Here is a 12,992-nt window from a genome sequence, read left to right as displayed (position 1 = left end):
ATTTCAGCCTTCACCATTCACAGTTTGTTTGCAAGCAAGGTTCTGTTTTAAACAAACCTCATCTGTATTCATAACTATTTGGCAAACACTCTGGGCAAACACATTTCAGCCTCCTAATTGTTTGCAAGCCGTGTCCATTTGCTATTATTAGTGCTGTTGCAGAGTGGTGGACTCCAGGTTCCTGCAGGAGAAGGAAGAGTTCCCCCTGGGCTAGGCAGAACTTGGCAGCCCAACCCTGATCAGACATGCCCTGGTGGAAATCACACCCTGCCTGGACAAAGGTACATATCCACCACCTCCTCCACTGTAAGACCACCAGTTAATGGCTCTGCTGTAAACTCCAAGACAAGACACCCAGGAGCAACCGGTGCTGTTGTGGTAGGTGCTTATGATATTTCTGGCTGGTGAATCGTTTATTGGCTGGTGATTTAAAAAAAAAAAAAAAAGGCGCAGTTTCAGGGTGGCCAATGCTATTTGTACATTCAGGCAGGCCCACTCTGCATGGAGCATTGGAACATTTAGCAAGCCAGAGACAGGCAGACCGAGGGCAAACTGTTCCAGTTCCTGCTGATGGAGGCGAGAAGGTCACTACTCCCAAGCACACATGGCTGTCCCAGCCTTTCCCCACACTAAGGATAGTTATCACATTCACTTTTTTACTCAGTTTGAACAATCTGATTACTTCCAAACTCAAATGTGTACATTCTCCAGCTTAATAATAATAAAATAATAAACCTAAGAACATACTAATATTAAAAATATTTTTTTAAAAATTTCCCAAGACCTTTAATCGTTGCACAATTGATAGAAAGTTACACAGATCTGTTAAAGTTACACAGTGGTAGGAATTGATGACAAGGATGTGGGAAGAAAGTTATGACAACCAGCGGGGGACAACAAGGAGAGAATATGTAATCTGGGCCAACAGCTGGAACAGGTCGTCAAGTCAACAGCTGGAACAGGTATTCAAAGGGATAGCAGGCGAGCTCATGGAAGAGAAATACTTTGGTTGTTACTAATACATAGAAACCACATTTGATTCAGGAATACCCTGCAGATAGTTGAAGGCTGGGCGCGCACTCAGGAGATGCATGTTTGACATGCTTGAAGTCTTCCCCAGGCACCCACACCTGGCCACTGTTGGGAGCAGGACACAGTGGTAGGCAGATCCTTGGTCTGGCACTGGAGTCATAGTTGACACCTGGCTAGACAGGCATGGTGGGCAGCCTAAGTGCCGGAGGAGTTGGACAGCTTGGTTCAAATCTGTTTCAGTTCCAGCTGAGAAAGTCTAGTGAAGAGACTATGCGTTTGGGTGGTAATGATAAGGGGATAGACTGTGGGAAGAAGAGGGGGAAGGTGGTAACGGGCCTTGACTGCAATCTGCTAAAGGTACACTTATCAAGCAGCACTTTTTTTTTAAGGATCCTTGAAGGCCAAGAAGCAAGGCCAGATCACTGTGAGAACAAGTGATGCCAATGTATGAGGAATATAAGCTGATGACAGGTCTGTTTTCTACGTCTCCTGCCAAGGATACAGATGTCCCTGTGATCAAGTAACATTTGCTAATACATTCTTCCGATGAAGCACTTTTCTAGTCCTTAGAACCTCTCCTAACAGTTTTACAAAAGTAATATTGCCTCCACTTTTTAAAGTCAAAAAGACTTTATTCTTTTTTTTAACAAAGGCTGTTGGAGCAAGTGCAATAAGTGACAGCATCTAGATTTGATCTGCATCATTAATGCTGACTTCTAAAGAAGGCAGTTCACACAGGGCAGGTGACAAGATCAAATATATTGTGTAAGTGGGCACAAGAAGAATAACCATCCATCTTCCTTGCATTCTGAAGCTCTCCAGAGCGTGTAAACAACACCACTTTCATGTCACTAGATCAGCCAGTTGGAACAGTCCTGGGACCACTTCTTTCAGCAGCTAGTATGGCTCATACACCATCTCCCTGCAGGGCAATCACGAGGACTTTTTCTAGACGTGCTAAGAGAACTAAAGCATCACCTCTCAGAAATACCGCAGTGACCTGGGTAGATTTACTTACACTGTTGGCTTCTAATGGGCAAATTTAGGCCAGTGAAATGTATGTTGTGGGCCACACATTATAAGCCAATAAAATATGTTCTCCTATGGCATGGGGGAATAGAGTTTCTGGAGTATCAGGAGTATGTTGAGCCCTTGATGTCATATTTAACTTTTGTCTGGCACTGGCAAACCTTTGAACATATTTAGCACAGATGTGAGGGCACCGAGGACAGGTGAAATGTTTGGTAGAAACCTCAGGTTAACCTCAGCATGCATCCAAGTCATAAAGCTTTAGTTTTTGAAAGACATTTGGGACTAGCACAGACAAACTTTGAGGGATCTGTAACTTGCACTGAACTACTGAAAGCCAGGTACCACATTGAGACATGAATTCGACAAACCCCATGCCTCAGGTACTGGTCCTGGGAGCAGTTTGCCAAGTCAGCCACACGTCCAGCCTTTCCAAGATATCTAAGTTCATTGGCCATTGCAAAACTGCTGCCCAAAGCCATTAGGAATGCCTGTCTTAATGGAGAGAGCTGTAAGCCCCACAGGTTGTGTTGTGATTTCTATAGAACTGCACATATTCTCCCATGCCAATGGCTGATCTGATTTTTCTTCACTAATAGTGTCCAAAGCAAGGTGTAACACTGACCCTTTCTCCCCATGGGTATGGTAGTGTGGAAGCCCATGGGCAAAGAGCTACACAGCCTACACCCTTTTGCTAGCTTCGGAGAATGGGCAAACCCATGCTTTTCATTCCTAGGAGGACCAACCCCGCTGGTGGCCAGAGCCCTTCAGGCGGATACTGTGAGTAAGCCCCTTCTGCATCGGTATTAATGGTGAGCCTTGCACATGGGGATCCCAGCTCCTTTGCTGTATGTCAGCCCCTGTGCCTCATTCAGTAAGAATTGGTTAATCTATAGGGTACCTTTTCTAGTCAGAAACCCTCACAGCTAGAGATAAATTAAGCCAGAACAGGAGCTGGACCAAGCACATTTGAGTAATCTATCCAGCCCAAGAAAGATCCTCCAAGACACAAAACTCCGTGAAAGCCTAGAAAGAGATTATAAAAGAAAATAACCCCAAGCAGCACAGCCACGTGCTGGTGGGATGGCCCAGCAGAAACAAAAACACATTAGGGCCCACAAAGCCCACTGCCCATACAAGCTGTTTCGAGCACAAGTCAAAGCATAAGGCAACTCCAGCTGTGACCAGAACTTCTTTTAGAAAGAGAAACATGGCATGCTTCAGGACCTATGGTTTATTTTTGTGACTCTGGTCTACAGCATCTTCTGCTTTTTCCTTTCCCTGAGTACCTGTGAAAGAATGGTAGAGGGAAAGCTAATGAAGCCCATGCATAAAAGCGCACACTCGGGTCGAGCCACAGCCTGTTGGGTGTATTTCCCTCTCACCACAGAATATGGTAATACCATACATGTCCTCAGAGGGAAAAGTACAGGAAAAAAGGTACACCCTTGTTGCACTCACAGTCCAACTCTGTCAGCCTCACACAGGGCACAAACTGTTGCAGCACAAGCAAGCTATCAGGCTGCAACACGGCTTCTACTGTCCATGCTGTCTCGACAAGACTGGAGACGAGACGAGACGAGACGAGACGAGACGAGACGAGACGAGACGAGACGAGACGAGACGAGACGAGACGAGACGAGACGAGACGAGACGAGACGAGACGAGACGAGACGAGACGAGACGAGACGAGACGAGACGAGACGAGACGAGACGAGACGAGACGAGACGAGACGAGACGAGACGAGACGAGACGAGACGAGACGAGACGAGACGAGACGAGACGAGACGAGACGAGACGAGACGAGACGAGACGAGACGAGACGAGACGAGACGAGACGAGACGAGACGAGACGAGACGAGACGAGACGAGACGAGACGAGACGAGACGAGACGAGACGAGACGAGACGAGACGAGACGAGACGAGACGAGACGAGACGAGACGAGACGAGACGAGACGAGACGAGACGAGACGAGACGAGACGAGACGAGACGAGACGAGACGAGACGAGACGAGACGAGACGAGACGAGACGAGACGAGACGAGACGAGACGAGACGAGACGAGACGAGACGAGACGAGACGAGACGAGACGAGACGAGACGAGACGAGACGAGACGAGACGAGACGAGACGAGACGAGACGAGACGAGACGAGACGAGACGAGACGAGACGAGACGAGACGAGACGAGACGAGACGAGACGAGACGAGACGAGACGAGACGAGACGAGACGAGACGAGACGAGACGAGACGAGACGAGACGAGACGAGACGAGACGAGACGAGACGAGACGAGACGAGACGAGACGAGACGAGACGAGACGAGACGAGACGAGACGAGACGAGACGAGACGAGACGAGACGAGACGAGACGAGACGAGACGAGACGAGACGAGACGAGACGAGACGAGACGAGACGAGACGAGACGAGACGAGACGAGACGAGACGAGACGAGACGAGACGAGACGAGACGAGACGAGACGAGACGAGACGAGACGAGACGAGACGAGACGAGACGAGACGAGACGAGACGAGACGAGACGAGACGAGACGAGACGAGACGAGACGAGACGAGACGAGACGAGACGAGACGAGACGAGACGAGACGAGACGAGACGAGACGAGACGAGACGAGACGAGACGAGACGAGACGAGACGAGACGAGACGAGACGAGACGAGACGAGACGAGACGAGACGAGACGAGACGAGACGAGACGAGACGAGACGAGACGAGACGAGACGAGACGAGACGAGACGAGACGAGACGAGACGAGACGAGACGAGACGAGACGAGACGAGACGAGACGAGACGAGACGAGACGAGACGAGACGAGACGAGACGAGACGAGACGAGACGAGACGAGACGAGACGAGACGAGACGAGACGAGACGAGACGAGACGAGACGAGACGAGACGAGACGAGACGAGACGAGACGAGACGAGACGAGACGAGACGAGACGAGACGAGACGAGACGAGACGAGACGAGACGAGACGAGACGAGACGAGACGAGACGAGACGAGACGAGACGAGACGAGACGAGACGAGACGAGACGAGACGAGACGAGACGAGACGAGACGAGACGAGACGAGACGAGACGAGACGAGACGAGACGAGACGAGACGAGACGAGACGAGACGAGACGAGACGAGACGAGACGAGACGAGACGAGACGAGACGAGACGAGACGAGACGAGACGAGACGAGACGAGACGAGACGAGACGAGACGAGACGAGACGAGACGAGACGAGACGAGACGAGACGAGACGAGACGAGACGAGACGAGACGAGACGAGACGAGACGAGACGAGACGAGACGAGACGAGACGAGACGAGACGAGACGAGACGAGACGAGACGAGACGAGACGAGACGAGACGAGACGAGACGAGACGAGACGAGACGAGACGAGACGAGACGAGACGAGACGAGACGAGACGAGACGAGACGAGACGAGACGAGACGAGACGAGACGAGACGAGACGAGACGAGACGAGACGAGACGAGACGAGACGAGACGAGACGAGACGAGACGAGACGAGACGAGACGAGACGAGACGAGACGAGACGAGACGAGACGAGACGAGACGAGACGAGACGAGACGAGACGAGACGAGACGAGACGAGACGAGACGAGACGAGACGAGACGAGACGAGACGAGACGAGACGAGACGAGACGAGACGAGACGAGACGAGACGAGACGAGACGAGACGAGACGAGACGAGACGAGACGAGACGAGACGAGACGAGACGAGACGAGACGAGACGAGACGAGACGAGACGAGACGAGACGAGACGAGACGAGACGAGACGAGACGAGACGAGACGAGACGAGACGAGACGAGACGAGACGAGACGAGACGAGACGAGACGAGACGAGACGAGACGAGACGAGACGAGACGAGACGAGACGAGACGAGACGAGACGAGACGAGACGAGACGAGACGAGACGAGACGAGACGAGACGAGACGAGACGAGACGAGACGAGACGAGACGAGACGAGACGAGACGAGACGAGACGAGACGAGACGAGACGAGACGAGACGAGACGAGACGAGACGAGACGAGACGAGACGAGACGAGACGAGACGAGACGAGACGAGACGAGACGAGACGAGACGAGACGAGACGAGACGAGACGAGACGAGACGAGACGAGACGAGACGAGACGAGACGAGACGAGACGAGACGAGACGAGACGAGACGAGACGAGACGAGACGAGACGAGACGAGACGAGACGAGACGAGACGAGACGAGACGAGACGAGACGAGACGAGACGAGACGAGACGAGACGAGACGAGACGAGACGAGACGAGACGAGACGAGACGAGACGAGACGAGACGAGACGAGACGAGACGAGACGAGACGAGACGAGACGAGACGAGACGAGACGAGACGAGACGAGACGAGACGAGACGAGACGAGACGAGACGAGACGAGACGAGACGAGACGAGACGAGACGAGACGAGACGAGACGAGACGAGACGAGACGAGACGAGACGAGACGAGACGAGACGAGACGAGACGAGACGAGACGAGACGAGACGAGACGAGACGAGACGAGACGAGACGAGACGAGACGAGACGAGACGAGACGAGACGAGACGAGACGAGACGAGACGAGACGAGACGAGACGAGACGAGACGAGACGAGACGAGACGAGACGAGACGAGACGAGACGAGACGAGACGAGACGAGACGAGACGAGACGAGACGAGACGAGACGAGACGAGACGAGACGAGACGAGACGAGACGAGACGAGACGAGACGAGACGAGACGAGACGAGACGAGACGAGACGAGACACGAGACGAGACGAGACGAGACGAGACGAGACGAGACGAGACGAGACGAGACGAGACGAGACGAGACGAGACGAGACGAGACGAGACGAGACGAGACGAGACGAGACGAGACGAGACGAGACGAGACGAGACGAGACGAGACGAGACGAGACGAGACGAGACGAGACGAGACGAGACGAGACGAGACGAGACGAGACGAGACGAGACGAGACGAGACGAGACGAGACGAGACGAGACGAGACGAGACGAGACGAGACGAGACGAGACGAGACGAGACGAGACGAGACGAGACGAGACGAGACGAGACGAGACGAGACGAGACGAGACGAGACGAGACGAGACGAGACGAGACGAGACGAGACGAGACGAGACGAGACGAGACGAGACGAGACGAGACGAGACGAGACGAGACGAGACGAGACGAGACGAGACGAGACGAGACGAGACGAGACGAGACGAGACGAGACGAGACGAGACGAGACGAGACGAGACGAGACGAGACGAGACGAGACGAGACGAGACGAGACGAGACGAGACGAGACGAGACGAGACGAGACGAGACGAGACGAGACGAGACGAGACGAGACGAGACGAGACGAGACGAGACGAGACGAGACGAGACGAGACGAGACGAGACGAGACGAGACGAGACGAGACGAGACGAGACGAGACGAGACGAGACGAGACGAGACGAGACGAGACGAGACGAGACGAGACGAGACGAGACGAGACGAGACGAGACGAGACGAGACGAGACGAGACGAGACGAGACGAGACGAGACGAGACGAGACGAGACGAGACGAGACGAGACGAGACGAGACGAGACGAGACGAGACGAGACGAGACGAGACGAGACGAGACGAGACGAGACGAGACGAGACGAGACGAGACGAGACGAGACGAGACGAGACGAGACGAGACGAGACGAGACGAGACGAGACGAGACGAGACGAGACGAGACGAGACGAGACGAGACGAGACGAGACGAGACGAGACGAGACGAGACGAGACGAGACGAGACGAGACGAGACGAGACGAGACGAGACGAGACGAGACGAGACGAGACGAGACGAGACGAGACGAGACGAGACGAGACGAGACGAGACGAGACGAGACGAGACGAGACGAGACGAGACGAGACGAGACGAGACGAGACGAGACGAGACGAGACGAGACGAGACGAGACGAGACGAGACGAGACGAGACGAGACGAGACGAGACGAGACGAGACGAGACGAGACGAGACGAGACGAGACGAGACGAGACGAGACGAGACGAGACGAGACGAGACGAGACGAGACGAGACGAGACGAGACGAGACGAGACGAGACGAGACGAGACGAGACGAGACGAGACGAGACGAGACGAGACGAGACGAGACGAGACGAGACGAGACGAGACGAGACGAGACGAGACGAGACGAGACGAGACGAGACGAGACGAGACGAGACGAGACGAGACGAGACGAGACGAGACGAGACGAGACGAGACGAGACGAGACGAGACGAGACGAGACGAGACGAGACGAGACGAGACGAGACGAGACGAGACGAGACGAGACGAGACGAGACGAGACGAGACGAGACGAGACGAGACGAGACGAGACGAGACGAGACGAGACGAGACGAGACGAGACGAGACGAGACGAGACGAGACGAGACGAGACGAGACGAGACGAGACGAGACGAGACGAGACGAGACGAGACGAGACGAGACGAGACGAGACGAGACGAGACGAGACGAGACGAGACGAGACGAGACGAGACGAGACGAGACGAGACGAGACGAGACGAGACGAGACGAGACGAGACGAGACGAGACGAGACGAGACGAGACGAGACGAGACGAGACGAGACGAGACGAGACGAGACGAGACGAGACGAGACGAGACGAGACGAGACGAGACGAGACGAGACGAGACGAGACGAGACGAGACGAGACGAGACGAGACGAGACGAGACGAGACGAGACGAGACGAGACGAGACGAGACGAGACGAGACGAGACGAGACGAGACGAGACGAGACGAGACGAGACGAGACGAGACGAGACGAGACGAGACGAGACGAGACGAGACGAGACGAGACGAGACGAGACGAGACGAGACGAGACGAGACGAGACGAGACGAGACGAGACGAGACGAGACGAGACGAGACGAGACGAGACGAGACGAGACGAGACGAGACGAGACGAGACGAGACGAGACGAGACGAGACGAGACGAGACGAGACGAGACGAGACGAGACGAGACGAGACGAGACGAGACGAGACGAGACGAGACGAGACGAGACGAGACGAGACGAGACGAGACGAGACGAGACGAGACGAGACGAGACGAGACGAGACGAGACGAGACGAGACGAGACGAGACGAGACGAGACGAGACGAGACGAGACGAGACGAGACGAGACGAGACGAGACGAGAGACGAGACGAGACGAGACGAGACGAGACGAGACGAGACGAGACGAGACGAGACGAGACGAGACGAGACGAGACGAGACGAGACGAGACGAGACGAGACGAGACGAGACGAGACGAGACGAGACGAGACGAGACGAGACGAGACGAGACGAGACGAGACGAGACGAGACGAGACGAGACGAGACGAGACGAGACGAGACGAGACGAGACGAGACGAGACGAGACGAGACGAGACGAGACGAGACGAGACGAGACGAGACGAGACGAGACGAGACGAGACGAGACGAGACGAGACGAGACGAGACGAGACGAGACGAGACGAGACGAGACGAGACGAGACGAGACGAGACGAGACGAGACGAGACGAGACGAGACGAGACGAGACGAGACGAGACGAGACGAGACGAGACGAGACGAGACGAGACGAGACGAGACGAGACGAGACGAGACGAGACGAGACGAGACGAGACGAGACGAGACGAGACGAGACGAGACGAGACGAGACGAGACGAGACGAGACGAGACGAGACGAGACGAGACGAGACGAGACGAGACGAGACGAGACGAGACGAGACGAGACGAGACGAGACGAGACGAGACGAGACGAGACGAGACGAGACGAGACGAGACGAGACGAGACGAGACGAGACGAGACGAGACGAGACGAGACGAGACGAGACGAGACGAGACGAGACGAGACGAGACGAGACGAGACGAGACGAGACGAGACGAGACGAGACGAGACGAGACGAGACGAGACGAGACGAGACGAGACGAGACGAGACGAGACGAGACGAGACGAGACGAGACGAGACGAGACGAGACGAGACGAGACGAGACGAGACGAGACGAGACGAGACGAGACGAGACGAGACGAGACGAGACGAGACGAGACGAGACGAGACGAGACGAGACGAGACGAGACGAGACGAGACGAGACGAGACGAGACGAGACGAGACGAGACGAGACGAGACGAGACGAGACGAGACGAGACGAGACGAGACGAGACGAGACGAGACGAGACGAGACGAGACGAGACGAGACGAGACGAGACGAGACGAGACGAGACGAGACGAGACGAGACGAGACGAGACGAGACGAGACGAGACGAGACGAGACGAGACGAGACGAGACGAGACGAGACGAGACGAGACGAGACGAGACGAGACGAGACGAGACGAGACGAGACGAGACGAGACGAGACGAGACGAGACGAGACGAGACGAGACGAGACGAGACGAGACGAGACGAGACGAGACGAGACGAGACGAGACGAGACGAGACGAGACGAGACGAGACGAGACGAGACGAGACGAGACGAGACGAGACGAGACGAGACGAGACGAGACGAGACGAGACGAGACGAGACGAGACGAGACGAGACGAGACGAGACGAGACGAGACGAGACGAGACGAGACGAGACGAGACGAGACGAGACGAGACGAGACGAGACGAGACGAGACGAGACGAGACGAGACGAGACGAGACGAGACGAGACGAGACGAGACGAGACGAGACGAGACGAGACGAGACGAGACGAGACGAGACGAGACGAGACGAGACGAGACGAGACGAGACGAGACGAGACGAGACGAGACGAGACGAGACGAGACGAGACGAGACGAGACGAGACGAGACGAGACGAGACGAGACGAGACGAGACGAGACGAGACGAGACGAGACGAGACGAGACGAGACGAGACGAGACGAGACGAGACGAGACGAGACGAGACGAGACGAGACGAGACGAGACGAGACGAGACGAGACGAGACGAGACGAGACGAGACGAGACGAGACGAGACGAGACGAGACGAGACGAGAGAGCGAGACGAGACGAGACGAGACGAGACGAGACGAGACGAGACGAGACGAGACGAGACGACAGACGAGACGAGACGAGACGAGACGAGACGAGACGAGACGAGACGAGACGAGACGAGACGAGACGAGACGAGACGAGACGAGACGAGACGAGACGAGACGAGACGAGGACGAGACGAGACGAGACGAGACGAGACGAGACGACGACGAGACGAGACGAGACGAGACGAGACGAGACGAGACGAGACGAGACGAGACGAGACGAGACGAGACGAGACGAGACGAGACGAGACGAGACGAGACGAGACGAGACGAGACGAGACGAGACGAGACGAGACGAGACGAGACGAGACGAGACGGAGAGACGAGACGAGACGACGAGACGAGACGAGACGAGACGAGACGAGACGAGACGAGACGAGACGACGAGACGAGACGAGACGAGACGAGACGAGACGAGACGAGACGAGACGAGACGAGACGAGACGAGACGAGACGAGAGCGAGACGAGACGAGACGAGACGAGACGAGACGAGACGAGACGAGACGAGACGAGACGAGACGAGACGAGACGAGACGAGACGAGACGAGACGAGACGAGACGAGACGAGACGAGACGAGACGAGACGAGACGAGACGAGACGAGACGAGACGAGACGAGACGAGACGAGACGAGACGAGACGAGACGAGACGAGACGAGACGACGAGACGAGACGAGACGAGACGAGACGAGACGAGACGAGACGAGACGAGACGAGACGGCGAGACGAGACGAGACGAGACGAGACGAGACGAGACGAGACGAGACGAGACGAGACGAGACGAGACGAGACGAGACGAGACGAGACGAGACGAGACGAGACGAGACGAGACGAGACGAGACGAGACGAGACGAGCGAGACGAGACGAGACGAGACGAGACGAGACGAGACGAGACGGACGAGACGAGACGAGACGAGACGAGACGAGACGAGACGAGACAGACGAGACGGACGAGACGAGACGAGACGAGACGAGAGACGAGACGAGACGAGACGAGACGAGACGAGACGAGACGAGACGAGACGAGACGAGACGAGACGAGACGAGACGAGACGAGACGAGACTAGACGAGACGAGACGAGACGAGACGAGACGAGACGAGACGAGACGAGACGAGACGAGACGAGACGAGACGAGACGAGACGAGACGAGACGAGACGAGACGAGACGAGACGAGACGAGACGAGACGAGACGAGACGAGACGAGACGAGACGAGACGAGACGAGACGAGACGAGACGAGAGACGAGACGAGACGAGACGAGACGAGAGACGAGACGAGAGACGAGACGAGACGAGACGAGACGAGACGAGACGAGACGAGACGAGACGAGACGAGACGAGACGAGACGAGACGAGACGAGACGAGACGAGACGAGACGAGACGAGACGAGACGAGACGAGACGAGACGAGACGAGACGAGACGAGACGAGACGAGACGAGACGAGACGAGACGAGACGAGACGAGACGAGACGAGACGAGACGAGACGAGACGAGACGAGACGAGACGAGACGAGACGAGACGAGACGAGACGAGACGAGACGAGACGAGACGAGACGAGACGAGACGAGACGAGACGAGACGAGACGAGACGAGACGAGACGAGACGAGACGAGACGAGACGAGACGAGACGAGACGAGACGAGACGAGACGAGACGAGACGAGACGAGACGAGACGAGACGAGACGAGACGAGACGAGACGAGACGAGACGAGACGAGACGAGACGAGACGAGACGAGACGAGACGAGACGAGACGAGACGAGACGAGACGAGACGAGACGAGACGAGACGAGACGAGACGAGACGAGACGAGAC

The sequence above is a fragment of the Falco cherrug genome, chromosome 4, assembly GCF_023634085.1.
Source record: "Falco cherrug isolate bFalChe1 chromosome 4, bFalChe1.pri, whole genome shotgun sequence".
NCBI classification, from domain to species: Eukaryota; Metazoa; Chordata; class Aves; order Falconiformes; family Falconidae; genus Falco; species Falco cherrug.
Note: the sequence above shows the minus strand (reverse complement) of the source record.